General features: G+C 52.6%; 1 protein-coding gene across 3 annotated transcripts in view; it reads left to right on the forward strand.

The window, feature by feature from the left end:
- SLC6A6 (solute carrier family 6 member 6) overlaps window positions 1-18920 on the forward strand; it is a 77236-nt gene that overhangs the window by 17869 nt on the left and 40447 nt on the right. Inside the window, exon 1 of one of the 3 annotated variants that reach the window (XM_006083791.3) lies at window positions 13398-13640. The exons of the other annotated variants lie outside the window; for them this stretch is intronic. The gene's annotated coding sequence lies outside the window, so the exon portion shown is untranslated. Of the gene's footprint in view, window positions 1-13397; window positions 13641-18920 lie in introns of those variants that run through there. 3 annotated transcript variants of the gene reach the window in all.

Raw genomic sequence — 18920 nt, forward strand, 5'->3', positions numbered from 1 at the left:
GCACCTGTGTCAGGAGAGCGTGGGTCTCAGGTGGAGAGAAGATTCCTTGGGTGTATCTTCCTGTCTTGGCTCTTAGCAAGGGATCAGTCAGGGACTTCTTCAAGGAAAGGGGTTACAGTTCGAATGTGTGGGTTTCCCCGCACCACCAAGCAATTCTCCCGCACCGGGTGGGTGTCCTATCATTGAACTCCCTTCTGATGCCATCGACCTGGTGACAGTGTCAGATTCCGCAGATTAAGGGCTCAGTGCCCCCTCCCCCTTCACACGCCAATTGCAAGTCCCGGTTGTCACCGAAGACCCAACTGGCTGTAGATGGGAGGTTCCCATGACCTCCTCCTGGGTTCTATTTTGCCAGAGTGACTCACAGAGCTCAGAGAGACATTTCACTCACTAGATCACTGGTTTATTATAAAAGGCTGTAACTCCGGAGGAGCAGGGTGGAAGGGACGCCCTAGGGCACAGTGTGGGGAAGGAGCACAGGGCTTCCGCTCGCCGAGCGAGCCACTTTCCCAGAGTCACCCACCCGGAAGCTGCTGGAACCCATCCTTTTCTTTCTTTCTTTTTTTCCCATCCTTTTGTTTTTTTATGGAGGTTTCCTAGCCTGGGCATGACAGAGGAAATCATTAGCCATTGGCCATTGGTTCAACCTCCAGCTCCTCTCCCTCCCCCATAGATCCTGGGAGCGGGACTGAAAGTTCCAACCCTAGAATCACATTGGTTCTCCAAGCAACCAGCCCCCATCCTAGGCCACCTTCTACCGATTGCCTCATCAACATAACAGAAGATACCGGAACTGATCTCCAGAGCAAATTCCCAGGATTTTTAGAGCTCCATGCCACGCATAGGGATGAAGATTAAGTATATGCGTCTTATTATAAATCATGTCATCACAGAGGTTTTTTCAGAGACTGACAGGGCCTTTCAGAGACCAGCGCTTCCCAGTCTGAAACCTGAGAGAAGTTTTTGAGAGCTATTCCCATCTGTGTCCAGAAACTCAGGCTCACAAAAGTAGGAGCCTCCTGGGGCTGCTGAGAGCCTCTGGGCCTGGGGTTTTGCTCTCGGGGCACCCCTCAGGGAGGGTACCCTCTTTCATGTCGATGTGAGGATGTCCAAAGCTATAAAGAATTCATCTAAGATTTTATTTGAGCCAAACTGACATCAGTGCTGGGGAGCAAATTTCAGATGCTTCCGAGAATGGCAGTGTTGCAGTTTATTTGATGCCTTTGGAATTAAGGAGGGACTTTAAGGAAGATTACCTCAAGGTCCGAGAAAGCAAGGTACAGAGGAGTTCAGAGGCTGTGCTCCCTTGAGGGTGGTTGCACCTTTGAGGGGTCTGGAAAAGAGGGTTACTCTCTAGGCATTTCAGAGGTGTGCTAACAACGGGCAGGGCTGGCTTGAAAACCTTCCACTAAAGAAAGTTATAGGCCCGGGATGTGAATTTGTGGTCAGATCCCCCGATGAGGTTACTTCCCATAGAATCTCTTTTTATATAGTTCACAGTCTGAACTCAGCCCCAGCAAGGGAAGGGCCTTAGAGCCTCTCGCAGCACCTGGTGGGCTCACCTGGAACGTGGGTCTGGAACCATTTCCTCAGGGTAGCTGCTGACCTTCCCATGGAAACTCAGCTTTGCTTGCAGGAGCCGGGTACCCTGGTGGGAGGGGTCTCCCTCCCTGAGCTGGGTGCTTACTGTACAAGGGACAACAGTGCATGTGCCTCCCCCACCCCCTCTGTGTGCGTAGGAAGAGGGCTGGCCCCCACCTCAGCCTGGCAGCTCAGTGGCACACCCCTGTGGGGCTGTGTAGACACCTCAGCGTCCAAAAAGCACTCTCACCCTCCTGCCTTTGTCCCTAGGAACAGCCATGGGTGGTAGTTTTGGGTCGTCTGCTCCTCTGCCCCTCATTCCCAGCCCTGACTCAGCTCCCACTTCACCTTGCACTTTTGTGGGTGCTCTCTTACCCCCAAATCCTGCCATCTTCCCACATCATCCTGAGCTCTTGCTTGATGGAGTCCCACCAGGGCTGTCGTGTTGCCACAGGGGGCTGTGGCTCTTATTCATATTTTCAGGGTCGAGTGGTGCTGTGAGCCTCTGCTTGTCTTGCTGTTTTTAGTCTTTTCTGGTGTCCTGTTTGCCCTGACCATCTCTCACACATGCGGTCTTTCTCTTGTTCACTAAGTTCCTGGGGCGCAGAGAGAGATTGGGTTCCAGTGAGGAATCGAGGGCTGGGTCCTGGTCAGTGGGAAGGACGGCACGACCCATTGGCAATGTCTGTCCAGGGTCAGGGTAGAAGGATGTGGAATGTGACGGTAACGTGACCTGACGTCTTTGGCGTGGACGCCTGCTTTGGAAAAAATGTGCAAACGGAGGAGCCAAGGGGATGGTGAAATGTCTGTGCAGCCATCAGGAAGCGGCTTCCTGGTGGGAAGAAGGACAGGAGCATGCCTACATGCTCGGAGAGTGTGTGGTCTTCGGTCCCCACTTTCTTCATTTTACTCAGGCGGAGGTTTCAGACCAGGCGGCTAGAGTATTCAGTTCCTCTTATTTCCTGGGTCTCCTCTTTTGTGCTAGTTTGGGGGGGAGGGTAACACATCCAGATATTGTAGATTAGGTTGCCAGATAAAATGCAGGGCTCCCAGTTAAATTCAAATTTTAGACAAACAATGACTCATGTTTTTAGTCTAAGTATGTCCCGTGCAGTGTTTGCTAAATCTGACAAGTTTACCTCTGCAGCCTCATTTATCCAACAGCCCAGGGAGGTCATTCCCAGAAACTATGACGAACTGCTTCTTGAAGTTTCAGACTGTCCCCATGAATCTAGTTCCAGTGGCTGTCGCCCCAGCCCTGGCCCTCTTTGCTCTGAGACTCTAAGACGCTGCTGCCTTGGGCCTCTGTCTCCTCATCCAGGCACCAAAGTGTCAGCCTAGTTGATTTATGAAGTCCAGTTCTGACATAGAGATGCTTCCTGAGCACCTAACATGCCCCAGAACTGAACTCATCTGAGCCGAGACAGCCCTGTGAGAAGGTTACAATGTTCCCTGCTTTAAGGGTGAAGAAGCCGGGCTCGGAGAGGTGCCTGGTGATGCCACTGGGACACACCGAGTAGGAGACAGGAGCGGTGGGCTTTCGGGCTCCCCACCTGCCCTCTCCTCCCCTGGGCTGCTACCCAGGAGGCCCCGCTGCCCTTCCTGGTTTATTCCCTCTAGACCCGCGGTCGCCAACAGGTGGTGCGCGAGATCCGAAAGGTTGGCGACTGCTGCTCGAGACCCTCTCCTGTCCTGTGATGATCTCACACCTGAAGGAACTGAGTCATTTATTCATTTACTCAGTTTTTATTGAGCTCCCACTGTATACCAGACACAGTGCTGGGTGGTGGAGATAGAATGGGGAACAAGGCAGGAGAGGAGAGACAAATGATTACACAAACCATTATGATTGTAAAGTGGGACAGAGGCCCCCAAAACTCAGTCAGAGTGTGTAAGCAGGAGACTGGGCCTTGTCTCAGGGTGGAGAAGGGAGGTAGGTGGTCTGGGAATGGGAGCCAGCCCTCCTTCTCATGACCCTGTCTGCCTCCACCTTCCCATCCATCCTTCCTTATAAATGAGCCCCTGGAGGCTCAGAGAGGTGCAGTGACCTGCCCAAGGTCACACAGCTCCTTGAGATGTCAGGCCTCTGCTCCTCTCAGCACCACCCTTCCTTTCCTGGCATTGTCTAGAGAAGAGTCCCTGCTCTGCTGCATCCTGGCTGTGTGGCCTCCCACAAGTCCCATCTCCTGTTGGGCCTCAGTTGCCCCAACTGTAAAATGGGGACTGTGATGCCCACTGGGTTAACCGGCACATATACTAGTAGGAAAAAGCAGTTTGGTATATTAAAAAGCTTGATGCAAATATTTCTTCTCCTTATTATTTTAATCCTCTCCCAAGGACATTTTTCCATTGATTTTTAGAGAGAGTAGAAGGAAGGGGGAGAGACAGAGAGAGAAACATCGATGTGAGAGAGACATATCAATTGATTGTCTCTCCCCACACACGCCCCAAGCAGGGCTGGGGATCGAGCCTGCAACTAAAGTATGTGCCCTTGACCAGAATCCAACCCAGGACCCTTCAGCCCGTGGGCTCACGCTCTATGCACTGAGCCAAACTGGCGAGGGCGCAAATATTTCATATTCATGTTTCTTAACACCCGTAATGAAGCGCTTTCAGGGATAATTTAGGGTTAAACAGTCCAGATATTCAGTGAAGCCTCTCACTCTAAAAGACAAAATTAGAAAGGCTGAAGCTCTGGGAGGTAGGTCCCCGGCTGGGGGTTGGTGGTGGGGCTGCTTCTAGGCCGGTGATGGCGAACCTTTTGAGCTCGGTGTGTCAGCATTTTGAAAAACCCTAACTTAACTCTGGTGCCGTGTCACATATAGAAATTTTTTGATATTTGCAACCATAGTAAAACAAAGACTTATATTTTTGATATTTATTTTATATATTTAAATGCCATTTAACAAAGAAAAATCAACCAAAAAAATGAGTTTGCGTGCCACCTCTGACACGCGTGTCATAGGTTCGCCATCACTGTTCTAGGCACTGATTCCTCCACGTCTGAGAGCTTCCCTGATCTCTGTGTGGCCAGGCCTGAAAGTGTCATGGCCGAGCACTGGGCCTGCTGGGTGCTTCTGGGGAGAAGGGCTGCCCCCAACTTTTTTAAAAAGATAAACTAAAGAATTACACAGTCTAATGGGAGAGACTAATATGTGAACATATAAATGACATTAAAATTCGGTGAGTTTTTATTTCCAGTTTTATTGAGAAATAATTGACATACATCACTGTGTAAGGTGAAGGTAGATAGATGTACAGCATGTTTGACTTACCTAGATTGTGAAATGATTACCACACAGGCTTAGCTGACATCCATCATCTCACGTAGACACAGTAGCCCCTGTTTTTTAAGGTTCCAGGTTGCAGACCTTTTGTTTTCCCTGTGGCCTCTCCAGTCCATTGAGACCTTCACACCCCTTTCCAGACCTGCTGAGTCGGGGAAAGGCCTAGTGAAAATAATTTGATGTCAGGGCGAGTTTGGAGAAACCCTCTAAACATCTGAAAACTGAGAATTGAAAGTCTGTTCATTCTGTCGTCAGAGAGTTATGGGCTCCTCCTGTGGCTCAGGTCCTGGCCGGGTCCTGGGGACCCAGAGATGAATGAGTCTCACTCTGTCCAGGCTGGGAACTCCCAGGGGAGACAAATCGGGTGTCCATTGGCAGGGTCTCTCAAAGATGCTTTGGGTACACGAAGTTTAGAAACTCTCTGAGAGGCCTCTGCTAGGCTCATGCCAGGTGAGCACAAGACCGAAGGGCCTTACTGGTAGGGAATCCACCCATGAAAAGGCAGGGCAGAGTGAAAGTGTGAAGTGGGCGCTCCCCATGCATAAGGGGGTGGCGTGGCTGGGTGTTCCCTTCTGGGGAAGGGAGAGGGGCTGGATGGGGTGGTCTAGCCTGCTGAACCCAGATGCCCTGCTGAGTGGTTGGTATTGATTCACTTTGGGGAACCAGCCTAAAACCACAAGTTCTTATTTAATTCTTCCAGGTGCCCTTAAAGGTAAGGACTGTTTAGTTGTTTTGACAACTGGCTCAGGAAGAAAAACAAAGCCCAGCCCTCACTCAAACACACTTGCAGGAGAATCACAGGCTCAGCCAGAGGTCCCAGGAGGAGACCCACTCTAATGAGATGTCTAACCTAGTTTTGCTGACTCACGTGGTTTTAGAAGCATATAAAGTACCTTGGGAGGGGACAGCAGTGCCAGCGGACTGGCTGCGTGTTTGACACAAAACACCAATTGAGCTGTTTATTTGGTATTTTCCCTGCTGTACAGAACAGTTTGTGTCTGCCTTTCTCAGCACTGGGAGAAGCTGAGAAAAGGGGTATAGTTAGTGTTTATTAACTGCATGACAAGAAAGGTGGCTGATCTTTTCCTGTTCAGGGCCACACTGTTTCTCCCGAGAGCAAATCTAATCCTGCATTGAGGCACTTCCTTGTACCTTCCCTTGTGTAATGCGAGGTGCCCCATTTCAATGCTGATGCAACTGAGGCCCCAGGGGGAATTGACATTCCTGAGGTCACTACTTCTTAAGCCGGCAAATGGCAGAGTTAAGTTCCAACTAAAATCTTTTATGGTGACACAGCAGAGGCAAAAGTGGAACTAGGCAAAGAGTACTTGGGGAACAGAGTCTCGAGGGGTGTGGGAGGTGCCTGTTGGGGAATTCAGAGAACAAAGCTGGAGAGGCCAGTAGGATCCCTCCTCTCCAGTGACAATATTGGGCAGGAATTATTTAGAACTCGGCCATCTGGGGGTCAGTGGGAACTGATTGAACAAATAAATAGATGAGTCAATTAAAAAGGACAGATTTCTCAACTAATTATAGTTGTGGCCTAAATTCCAGGTATCCTTGCCCTCAAGCAGCAAAAGGAGGCTCCCAGATCGCTGGCTATCTATAGGATGAGTAAACTGATTAAGTCCTGGTCGGGCCACTTTACCAGAGGGTCAGGGTGAGGGCAAGAAAGCTCAGGGGAGGTGTGGAGGTAGGGGATGTTCTCAGGGCTGAGCGGGAGTGAGGTGGCCCCGGGCAGTTACACTTCCAAACGTGGCCTGGGCTTGGAGAGAGAACCGCTGGATTCCACCTCTCCCTGCACCAATTATTTGAGATTAGCCACATAGCTGCTTAATTGCTCTGGGCAGGCTGAACTTAATAGTTAAAAGCTCTTCCTGGCCTGAGAGGCCAGTATTAGTCATCCCAGCAGGTATACATAATTAAATGGGAAGATCTTTGTGGAGCACTTAGGACAAAGCCTCAGCTAAGTGGATGTTTGGGTGGCTGCGTTCTGTGGTGGAGACTGGCTGCAGCCCAGTCCTTGGAGATGGGGAAATACCTGTGATCTGGGTCCATCATGAGACGTGAATTCTAACCCAGCTGGTTGATTTGCACAATGACACCCCTGCCAGCCTCAGGTGAATAGGGGGACTTTCTGGAATAAAAGCCAGGAGACGTCCCAGAGCCCAGTGCAGTGGCTGAGAAACCAGGACTCTGGAGCCCTTGTCTCTTCCTGGCTGTACACCTTTGGTCAAGTCACTCAACCTCTTTGAACCTCATAGGGTAAGATCTGTCATCTCATAGAGTCATTGGTAAGGACTGGGTAAACCACTGCACCCAATGCCAGACACTGAGCCTGGCACACATGTGTGCTTAACCCAGGGAGCTGGCATTTCTCTCTGTAACTGGCCGTGTATTTGGAAGATTTCCCATTCATTTAAGGCATTCAGAGTGTGCTTTATATCCTGTCAGATTCTGAAAGTGCTATGAAGTCTCATTACCTTGGACTAATTATAGGAGAAAAGTGAGCAGCCATAATCAGTAATTTAAAGAAATAAAAATATTTAGCATGATTAAAAAAAATTACTACTTGCTAGAATTATACCGAGTGCCCATCGAAGTGCCAGGCACACAATGTTAGCTGCAATTATTGTTTCCAGGATTTAAGAACAGCTGGAAAAGAACCAAGGGTTGCTATAACAACAGCAGTCCAGGTCCTCCTCATTTGCTGCCTCCTGGGCGGAGGCCCACCCCCTGCCCTAGAGCACCCTGTGATGCAGATGTGACCACAGGAGGAAGATTTGAGGATTGCAGCTGAGGAATGAGCTACTCATTCAGCTGGGAGAGGGGCAGGGAATGGTTAGGGAATGGCTTCCTGGAGAAGTTGGCATTTGAAGATGAGAAGAGCAGGGATGTGCATTCCTGGGCCTGCCGGGAACCGCCTGTGAAAATGCAGTGAGCCGTGAAAGCCCACAACCTCCCAGGCAACGGTGTATACAGACAGTGAGTTCTGTGATTAGGAACCCTCTCTCTGGCTTTAGTTCTGCTTAGGGACATTCCCAGTCAGCAGCATGTTTCTGGAGAAGGCAGTCTCTGGGCACCTGGGCTTTGATGGAAGGGGCATTGTCACCTCATGAGCAGATATGCTGAGGCCCAGAGCCCAGGTGCTGGGCATCTTCTGCACCCTCACAGGCCTCTGATACACCCCATTTGACTTACCCAGAGACACGTTACTTTTGCTTGTCCACCTGTTCCTGGCTGCTCGAAGAGCCTCTGTCCCATTAGAGAGCCACCTTGGGCTTGCTTCTATAATTCAAGCTTAGAGGTGTGAGGTCTCCAACAGCTCTAGTTACCTAGGAAACGGTGTTCAGGGAGTCTGCCTGGGTGGGAGAGGGAGCAGGGGACAAACGGGGGAGCCCTCTGAGTTCTGACCCGAGTGGTCCTGCTGGGGACCTGGTGGGAACAAGGTCTTTCTCAGAGGCGTCCAGCTTGGAGCAGGTCCTGGCTCCCCGTGCTGGAAAGTGCTTGCCCAGGTTGCCCACCCCAGACCACCAGGGGGACCCTCTGTCTGTTCAAATCCTTCCTTGATGGAGCCTCTCAGCCTCTGCACTGACTGAAGATGGGTCACTGGGTGACCAGGAAGGGCATTCCCTTGGGGTCAAGGACCTCTGTGGGATTTGGGACTGTAATTTCCCTGGGCCTGGAAAAGAGCTCCCTAAATAAGTAAGGACTTGAGCTGGTCCTAAGCATCCAAAGTCAGAGCAGGCTGGAAAGGGAACTGGATGTGCAGAGTCCAGAGTTGAAACATTGGAGACGGAAACTCTTATACCCAGGCCTCAGTTTCCCCACCTGCAAAATGGACACATTATTGGCATTGAATTTCATGAATTAGTGCACAAACTAGTACACATTCAAAACACAAATCTGGGTTGAGGAGTGGAATGGCCTACCCTGGGGCTGGTAAACTTTTTATTTTACCAATTTTTAAAAAGATATCATTTGCTCTCACTATGATGTTGTGAAAGAAATGACATCTTTAGTACCCCTCCCCCTCGTTCCCTCCCCCCTCAATGCCCTTGGCTTTGACTCAATGCCCTTGGCTTTCTCCTTGCACTTGCAGCTGGTGAAGGCTCACCCAGGTTGACAGAGGCCTGGCACACTGGACAGCCATGGGATGAAGCTCTAGAATGCTCTGAGAGCCACCACAATGATCACTGCTGTCTTGCCTTCCTACTAGTAGGCACTTCTCTGAGATTTGCTCCAGTGTGAATAGGTGGTCACCCTCATGCATAACATCTCAATATGCACCTGTCTGTGCCTGGCTGTGTGCTGAGCGGTTTACTTGCGTCGGTTCATGTGATCACCCCTCTGCCCTGGGAGGTGGGTCTACTATCAGCTGCATTTTCTGCTGAGGAAACTGAGGCATAGTAAGCAGGCTCCCTAGGTCACACAGCAGAGCCAGGTTTGATCCCTAGCGGCCTAACTAGAGCTTCCTGGCAAGTCCCTTCCCCTTGCAGGCTTCAGTCTCCTTACCTGTGAACTCTGGGCATGGGGTCCTGGGCTGCTGTGTCATTCAGTGATGGCTTGGTGAGGGGTCTCAGGCACTCAGCGACCTCTGAGGTTTTGAGGCTGCCAGGAGGAGTTGAGGGGTCACAGTCTCTGATTTCTGCAGCTGCAGCCATCGTGGGGGGCACCTTCCTCTCCTGAAGGTTTTCTTCACAGCTGCCCAGAGTGACCAGTGGAAGGAAGGAGGGAGGGAGGCTCATTGGCTCCTCTGCTCCAAGTAGCTTGTCTGCAGTTGTCCCCACAGGTTGGCGAGGCCGCTGTGCAGTCCCCTTTCCCAGCAGTGTTCACAGCAAAGCCTTTGTTTGCTCTCAAGTCCAGGCCCCAGTCTCTGAAACTTCCACCTCCCCAGCTTGGCAGGCGCCACAGCCCTGAGGGCTAGAACGGTCCCAATACCTTGTATGGGAGCTGCAGGCCTGGTCTAGCTGCCTGCCCCTCCTCCTGCCCTCTGTCCTGCCATGGGCAGCTACCTGAGATGCTATCCCCACTGGACCCCAAGGCTAGGTAGAGGAAGTGACAGGAAGTTCCCACATTCATGCTCAGATCTCCAGGAAGCCACCAGCCCATGGCACCCACATTGCCCTCAGTCAGCAATATACTAGGGGGGGGGAACCCCAGGGTTTCCCAATCCTTGCCACTGAGGAAGGGGAGAGGAAGTTGGAATAGAAGGGAAAGGGGAACGGGGAGAAGACTGGGGTGAGTGTTAGGGTGACGGCCTCGTTGCAGAGATGGCTGACCTGCATTGGAGCCCTGGTCCTGGCCATGTGAGGTGACCTGTAAAGTGCCCAGTGGGCCTGGTGGTGCCCAGCAGGGCCTTGGCTAGGAGTCCAGGCTGCCACTGCTCTAGGGAGAGTGTATGAATTTGGCCATCAACTTGGTATCTGACACTTTATCCAGGTGCTGTTCTAAGCGGTCTACACATATTAGCTCATTTAACCCCCATGACCCTCAGAGATATTGCTATTCCCATTCTGTATTTGAGGAAACTGAGGCACAGATTTATTTAAGGAGTACATTTTCTTCTGCCAGGCTGGTTGCCTTCAAGAGAGAGGGCTGTGTGTGTGTGTGTGTGTGTGTGTGTGTGTGTGTTGCTGGATCTCCTGGTCACCTGGCATAAAGCACAGCCCACAGGGGCAGGCCTGGCCTTGGTCAAGCAGTGGTCACTGGCAGAGCTGGACCTCACTGGGGCCTGCTTGGGTAGCTGGCACTTTAGGGACAGGTGTTTCTCCTTTTGGGAAGATCCTACCTGCTGCCTCTACTTTAGGGAAAAAGTGACCCCCTTCTGTAGGGGTGACAGCCAGGGGCGTCCCCAAGTCCCAGGCGATATAACTTGTGCCTTGTTCCTGTCTTTGGAGACGCTGCCTGAGTCAGCTAGACTCCGGGCCTCGCCAGACTTTGGAGCCAGGCCCAGGCTTCCTTCGCTCCCCACTGGGTTGGGGGTCTGTGGGTCTGTGATGCAGGGATCCCACATACTCCACTCAGCTCTCTGCCCCAGAGCCCCAGGTAGTCCACCTGACAGCCTCACCTATGTTTCTCAAGCTCCTTTTTACTTGACCAAGCAGAGAAAGGGAGTGTTGGCCTTGTCCTGGGTTCATATTCTGGCTCTGCCACTCACTGGGTAACCTTGGGCCAGGTCCTATCACCTCTTTGAGCCTTAGTTGCCTGTCGGTAAACTGGGGACAAAAGTGCCCACTGCAGGGGAACTGTCAGGAGCAGTGGCAATAGGGCACAGGAGAACCCATGTGAATGGTTCTTGGGGGAGGCCCAGGACCTCCTGGGGCTGAGGAAGTGAAACCAAGCAGGGCCCAGTCCCCAGCTGCTCAGAGCCTGACAGGAGAGACTGTCCATGTGTAACACGTGCGCACACACGCACACATATGCGCACGCATGCACACACATGCACACATGCACACGTATTCACATTATCCATCACCAAGTCCTTTGTATAGGTTGCTTTTGTTTTATGTTTTACCAAACGTCACCCAGTTCATTAGCATCCCCGTTCCCAACCTCACCTGATTCTAAGATTCACTGGGAGTCTGGGGGTTGGTTACAGCTTTTAAGTAAAATTCAGATTTTGTAGGTTTGGGTGGGCCAGGCACCTGTCATTTTGGCCAGAGTCCCAGATGATGCCAATGTTCAGGCACATGTGAGGATTTTGGTCATTCACCTGCTCTGCCCAAGAACCCAGGAACTTCAGCAAGGGACGGTTTTACAGATGAAGAAACGGAGGTTTCCCAAGGAGAACTTTGAATTTGTCATACGGTTCTCAGCAAAAGCCCAGCAGTGGCCATAGGGCATAGGAGGACCAGTGGCACATGAAAACCTGAGGGAGATGGGGCTGTCCGGGCCGCCCTGGAGGGTGTTCTGCACGTGTGGGAAACTCACCCGACGCTGGTGTGGGCTGTAATGTGAGTTTTATACCCTTTGGAGGGAACTCAGATGCGTGCTGGAACACATTCCACTCTCTAGCGGAGAGCACACAGGGCCCATCCTTCGTCTGCGGACCTCCCTGCCTTTGTCCTCAACGTCTGCCATTGCTGTTATCCTGGTCGAGGAGCCCTCACAGCTAAAAGGTAGAAGATATTTACTCCTATATTGAGTGTCCCCAGAGTCCTGAGCCCTAAATGTTCTGTTTGACCAATATTCACAGAGCCAGGCTCTGGGCAACAGAAGAGCAAACAGATAGTGACATGATGGGCTGGTGAGGGTGGCCTGGCCCATGGAGCCCAAGCATGTCACGGCCTTTGCCCTGGGTATTTATTGCCGTGAGTTACTTGGGGAACAGTGTGCCCGGCTAAGGGAACAGCATGAGCGAAGGTGTGGTTTAGTAGTCCCTGGAGTCTTGGGTGGGCTCCAGATGGCGGAGGACACTTGAAACTTGACTTCCAGATAAGTGACCAGTCGTCTAGACTAAAGCACCTTCGCTCTGAAACAGGGGCACTGGCGGCAGACTTTGTGGGTCCATCACCCTCGGTCTTGCTGACTCCCAGGCTGTTTCATTCTGCAGGCACCGAACTGCCCTTGAGCTAAATTTCTAGGTTAGGGTGAGGAAAGGGTGGAGCTAGGAAGTTAGACAAAGTCCTTCCTCACTGAGCAGAGACAGGTTTAAAAGAGGAACAACGAGAACGAATGGGGAGCTTGTTTACAAATACTTACTGAGCTGGGAGTTTTCACGGGCCATCGTGCGGTATTATGCCCACCTTACAAAGGGTAACACGGAGCCCGAGAGGTGACTTGCCCAAGGCCCTACGGCAAAGAGTGGCCCTGGCCGGTTTCCATGGAGCTGTGGGCCCCACAGAGCTCTGGTGTAGCGTTGGCTGGGAGTGGCTGGGCAGGGAGTGGGCACTGGGCCACTGGTGTGCCATTAGCTGGCCTTGCCACCCAGGGCCTGTCTCTCTCCAGTTTCTATACAGCGAGGGAGGGGCTGCTCTCTGTTTGCTTTCACAGCCAGTGAGAGGAGGTGGTGTTAGGGTTCTTACAGCTCAAAAGGGGAAGTTTGAGGAAATGAAAACCAAGCCTTTCTTTTTTCTCGAATCTCTTTTTGTGGCCTCCAGAAATAATCCTGGGTTCTGCAGAGCCCGATTCAGGATCATGGCTGACCACCCCCCCCCCACCCCCCCCCCACAACCCTCACTTCCGGCAAAACCAGGCTGGGGCCCGGGGTGGTGGGGAAGCTGACTGGAGAAGAGTGGCAGGCTTGTGGCTGGTGAGTCAGTGCCTGGAGGCTGTTGCCTGCTGACTCACCGCCTGGTGCCTGAAAACAGGCCCCCAAGCGCCCAGCAGACATCATGGCGGCCCTTCTCGTCCAACTAATCCTCTCCTTTGGCTAAGCTGTGGTGATGGCGGCGGCGCCCGGCGTGTGCTGGAAATCTAAGTGGCGTTTGGGGTCTGAACCCCGTCAGACAGGATCCGAGAGGCCTGCCTGTTCCCGGACCCCTGCCTTCCTGTGGCGCGGGCCCGGCTGAGGGGCCCAGCCAGGCGGTGTCATGAGACTTCCTCCTTGAAGCCTCTCATTCCCTCTTGACTCAGACGCGTGCTCCGGGCCTTATGAACTGGCAGAATAATTTCTGTTACTTTGACAAGACAAGCCCCTCCCCTGTCTCTGGACGTTAGCACCTCGAGGGCATGCAGGTGACCCTGTGCCCCCTGCAGGGGCTGGCTGTGCAGTAGGTGCTCGGTCAGCGTGGGACAGTCAGTCAGGCGATTCCTCCTGACCAGCTCTCGGTGAGTAAGGGCCTGCTCAGTGCAGGGAACAGACTTGTCTGAGATCCAATGGCGTCAACGGCTGACCCTGTTCTTCCCTCACCTGTGGAGGGGTGAGGGGGTCTGGACGATGCACAAGAACGTTTTCTTTTCTGTGTCCCTGGTGTTGTGGCCCTGGGCTAAGGGGAGGGGGTTCCACTGCCCATCCTTGGCTGGTGCCTCTTTGCAGCCACCTTCAGCCCATCCCCAGGGGCTCGGCTCACGAGGAAGAGGCTGGACAGCTCTGGGGTACCCGACTCGCAACTGCTTACAGGGAGAAGCCCACCATGAGCCTTCAAATCCCCTCTTACTCCGGGAGGGTTGGCCAGGTGGTCGGGGACAGGTAGGGGCTTTTAGCTGAATGTGCTGAGCCTTCAGTGGGGCAGAGCAAGGCTCTCAGGGGCTGCCCACCCTTTGAATAAATCTAGGTCCTAACCCTGGCCTCCAGTCTCTGTCCCTCTCCAGGTCACCCATGCCCTGCCCCCTCTTTTTCTCTGTTCCCACACTGGCCTTCTCTGTTCCTTTACCAAGCCCAGTGTGGCCCTCTTTGCACACGCTGTTCCCTGCTCTGAGAACACCATTCCCCCTGATGTTTGCAGATCTCGGCTTCAATATGGTTAAAAGCACAGACCCTGGAGCCGATAGTCTGGGTGCGAAAGAATCCCAGTGTGTGATTTGTGGGCAAGTGGCTCACCTCTCTGGGCCTCAGTCTTTCGTCCAGGCTTCTAAGAGGAATAAATGAGTTGGTGCCTGAATGGGCTAAGCATGGGGCCTGCCCAGAGCCAGTCAGTCCTCAGTGGCTGCCATTATGAAATGTCACCCCCTCACAGGGGCCTCTCTGACACACCCTCCCCACCCCCCCACCCCTGCCCCATCGCCTACACCTCATCCCGCTTGGTTGTCATCTACGTGCTGGCTCGGTCGTAACTCATGTTTGTGCTTAGTGTCCGTCTCTCCTTCTGGAATGTCAGCTCCTCAGGGCTCATGTCCACACCCCCAGTTCCTGGAGCCGTGCCTGGCACCTAGGGTAGGCTGTCAGTAAATGTTTATCCAGCATGCACTGCTCGCTGAAGCCCCCTTGCTCTGTTCTTTTCCCTGGATATCCGAGATGAAAAGGGGAAGTACCTGCCCTGCGTGACCCAACGGAACTGAAATAGGCTCAGCTTTCTGACTCCTAGCCCACTTTCCTTCCCGAGTCCATGACTTGCTTGGCTGGTGCCTGGGCCACCTCTGTTTTGGGCATGATTGTGCCCATCTCACCTTCACCTGGGGTCGGGGGGAGGTGCCCAACCACACTGCTCAGGCCCCTCTGCCCTTCGCTAGGCCCAGCTCTGTGGGGGAGGGGAGGACCTTCTCAGCCCCGCCCCCGCCCCCTGCAGTTTGCACTCCTCTTTGTTTCATCTCTGCTGCCTGCCTGTGGTCTCTGGGCTTTGGGTCAAGGCCTGCCATCTGCAAGGAGATAAGAAAAATATTTGGACCCAGTCCTCAGACCTTTTACCTGTAAATGTTTTTGTGTGGGGGTGAGGACAAGGAGGCTGTAGTACACCGGACCCACTTCCTGCCCTGCTCCCTACCGGCGTTGTCCCAGAGGCCAGTTCTTTGCAAAATTTGTCTACATCTGCCCACATTTTCCTTTGCAAACCTCAGACCAAGAAGTATGACCTGCTCTGGTGGGTCCCTGTGTAGAGCTCACACTTGCCCCAGGATGGTGTGGAGTCAGAATTTGGGTGCCAATCCCGGCCCACCGCCTCGTGGCTGTGTGACCTGGGCCAGACCCTCCCCTTCTCAGAGTCTCCGCTTCCTGATCCGTGAAGGGGGAGGCTTCGTGTGGCTTGGGGAGAAGTAAATGTTTCTGAAAGCTGAAGGCTGAGCCCGAGCCAGGCAGGTGCTCTCAGCGGAGGTGGGGAGGGGGTCTCTGAGGGTGACCTGAACTTCTGTGGGGTGGGAGGTTGCAGTTAGATTAGGGGAGGGGAGGACCTTGCCCACAGACACTGAACCCAGGTGGAGAACAAGCCCTGTCCCCAGAGATGTCATGCTGAAAACAATTCCCCAAACAATTCACTTTCACTAGGACCAGAATGTTGTCACTCATTGTTTCGGCTTTGTTCCGGGCAAAACAATGCCAGGCTTCCTGGATGACCTCACTGGGGTGAGCCATCGGGCCTATGAGGCTGGGCTGATCAGATTGTCCTTTGCTGTGGCCGCCTTGGGTGACCCGGGGCAATGATATGACCGAAGAGAGCAAACCGTGTTTATATTTGGCCCACACAGTGTCTTAGGAATTGGAAAGCCTGTATGCCCACACACCTCCGATTTCAACCTCTCTTGAGAAATCGGAGGAGCTGGCCCCGGTGGGTCCCAATCCCAGTAGCTGGAGCTGAGAAGAGCGACCTGTGGCTGGGCTCCCTTCTGCTGCAGTCCCTGCCCTTCCCTGTGGCCTCCCCACTGGACTCCTGTCCTTTGCCTGCCAGGCCCCTGGAGGTCTTTGAGCTTAGAGGCCTTAAGCTTATCACACCTGAGTTAGCCTGAGTTAAGAATAAATAATACAAGATAAACAGATACAGATCACGTGGCTCGATCAAATGATTTAACTGTTTAAAGATGTACCTTTATAAGAAAAGAAAAAAACACACACTTTAATTTCTCCTTTTCAAAAACAGCTATCCTCGGTAGAAGGTGAAATAGTGCTCTTAACACAATTCAGGGTGCTTAATTGTTACATGTTTTGTTGGCTGGGATGGTATGTGGCAGATGGTATTACTCATTGACCCCAGCCCTCCTCGCTGAGCCTGTCCAATGCCTGGAATCTGTGGAGACAGTGCTCACAGGAGCCCCTTCAAATCCAGAAGAGAAATGTGGGAGACCCTGTTCACTAGAGGAAGCATCGGCCCATAGCACTGTCCATTCTGCCTTAGTCCATGGGTTTCATCAGCCCTCCCAGCTCATCCCTGTGGCCTGGGCACTGACTGCTCCCCAGGTCCCCAGGTCCCCAGACCCTGCCCCGTCTCTGACATGTGTTCCCTCATTTCCCTGTTTGCCCTTCTCTACTTCCCTAACTTGTCAGCCCAGTCCAGTGGCTTGAAGTTGGCTTAAAGGCACCGGGCCTGATTTCACTTTGTGACTTTGCTAAAGCCAAGGGGTTGCATGGACACTGGAAGCCACAATAGACCTGGGAGCCATTTGAAGCTCCGGGGTCTTTTACTTGCTGTGTGACCCTGGGCAGGTGACTTCACCTCTCTGCACCTCATCATCAAGACAGAGATGGTAGCAGCCCCATTGAGGGACTAAGAAAATGCTTGCAAAGCCTTGGCACAGTGCTGAGTAAATGTGTGCAGTCAGTGGCCAATAAATGCAGCCTCTTTCTGTTCCCTTTTCTTTTTTAAGCACTCAGGACACCATGTCTGCCACGTGGTATAATAAAGTCCCAATGTGGTCAGCTGTTTTCTTCAATAATAGCTAATATTTATTAATCACTTCGTATGTACCAGTACCTATGCTGAAAATTTTATAGGCATCATCCTATTTAATCCTTGAGAGGTGAGTTTTATTTTCATCCTCTTTTTTTTTGAATCAGGGAGGAAACTGAGGCACAAGGAAGGTTGTCACTTGCCCCAGGTCACACAGCATAGTCATGACCTCAGTGAGTCCAGAACACTGGCTCTGGTGTGGATAGGGAGGCTGAAAAGGAGGGCAGATAAGGGGACAGATAAGCAGTGTGCTTCATTCTACAGCCCAACAGGCAGGGGGCTACTCGGGCCTCGGGTTTTCCCACTTGTAAAATGAGTCTGTCATCCAGGTGTCCCCCTTTCCCAGTTCTGGGGTGCTGGGAGCTGCTTGCCTACCCCCCCCCAGAGGTTTGCTGAGAAATAGCAACTGTTCATTCGGTCTTAGAGGCCAGCCACGTGGTAGGCCCTTTTGGAGTGTGTGTGTGTGTGGGGGGGTGGGGGGGAGTAATCCAAAGAGGAAACAGAAAAAGTACCTGTCCTCTTATTTAAAACCCATGGTAGAAGCTCCTGAGTGGTTAAGTCAGTGACAGTGAGAGATATAAGTCATTGTTCTGGGGAGCTGTTCACTCGAGAAGGTTCAGGTTCTGCAGGGGGACATTTCCCAAATCCTTGGATTCAGGTGGCAGATGCCGGAGGAGACGGCCACGGCCGCATCTGCAACTCATTTCAAGGCCCTGGTAGCTGGCCCGTGGGCACCTGGGGCCAGAGGGGGTGGGAGGGCACTGGAGGCAGGCAGGACGTCCAGTCCCCAGCCCTGCTCTGCGCTCCCTCTGTACCTCTGCCTCAGTGTCCCCATCTGCAAAGAGTGCAGAGGCCTCCTCCTCTCTGAGCTTTGCTCCAGACCAAGGTGGGGATTCTGGCTTGAATCCCCTTCCCTGTTTGAGCCTCAGCTTCCCCATCTATGAAATCGAAAGCCTCTCTACACTAAGGGCCTTTGAAGAGAGAATAGAAAACTGTTTTCAGTCAGCTCAACACAGAGTAAGTCCCTGTAGTTTTCAATCAGGGGGAGCCAAGGAACCTCTTCTAAATCCAGTGTCGCTGCCACCAGGTTGAATCTGTCCAAGTACGTGCCAAAGCTGGCCAGGTGATCCTCATATCAGCCTAAGGGCACAGCCAGTTCTGGCTGCAGCCCCTGGAACAGAGACAAGGAGCTTTCGGCTGGGCGAGGAGGGAGCCTTCATCTTGGAGCCTCTGTATCAGAGCCCGTTCTAATTGCCTATAGCTGTAATAATCAAAGAGGAAGCTCTTAAAATGGGGAATTATGTATCACCTTAGCTACAAAATAGCCATGGGCCTGGCGCCAAGGAAAACAGCTCTCGCCACCGGCCAGCACGGCAGCGCCTGCTGGGACACCTGTGGAGGGAGCCCGTTCCTACCCGCTGAGTCACGGGGTGGGCTGGGGGGTGATGGAGAATTAGTGGGCCTCACGGAGTGTCAGCTGAGACCAGGCTGGGCTGGCAGAGGGACAGCAGAAGCAGAGCCAGGAATTTGGGCTCGTGATGGTCACTGTCACAACTAGTTTTATGACCTTGGGAGTGTCACTTGGCCTCTCTGAGCTTTGCTGATTTCACCCTGAGTAGGACTGACCCCAAGGTCAGGTTGGACCTGATAATAATTATAGCAGTACTAACAACAGTAATACTAGCAGCTACTATTTAAGGAGTCCTTGCCACATGCCATGGACTGCTGTAACACTTTCTGTGCACCTCTCTTATTCAGTCCTCACAGCATCCCCGAGAGGTGAGTACTGTTACCC

This window comes from Myotis lucifugus, unplaced genomic scaffold (genome assembly GCF_000147115.1).
Source record: "Myotis lucifugus unplaced genomic scaffold, Myoluc2.0 scaffold_8, whole genome shotgun sequence".
Lineage (NCBI taxonomy): Eukaryota > Metazoa > Chordata > Mammalia > Chiroptera > Vespertilionidae > Myotis > Myotis lucifugus.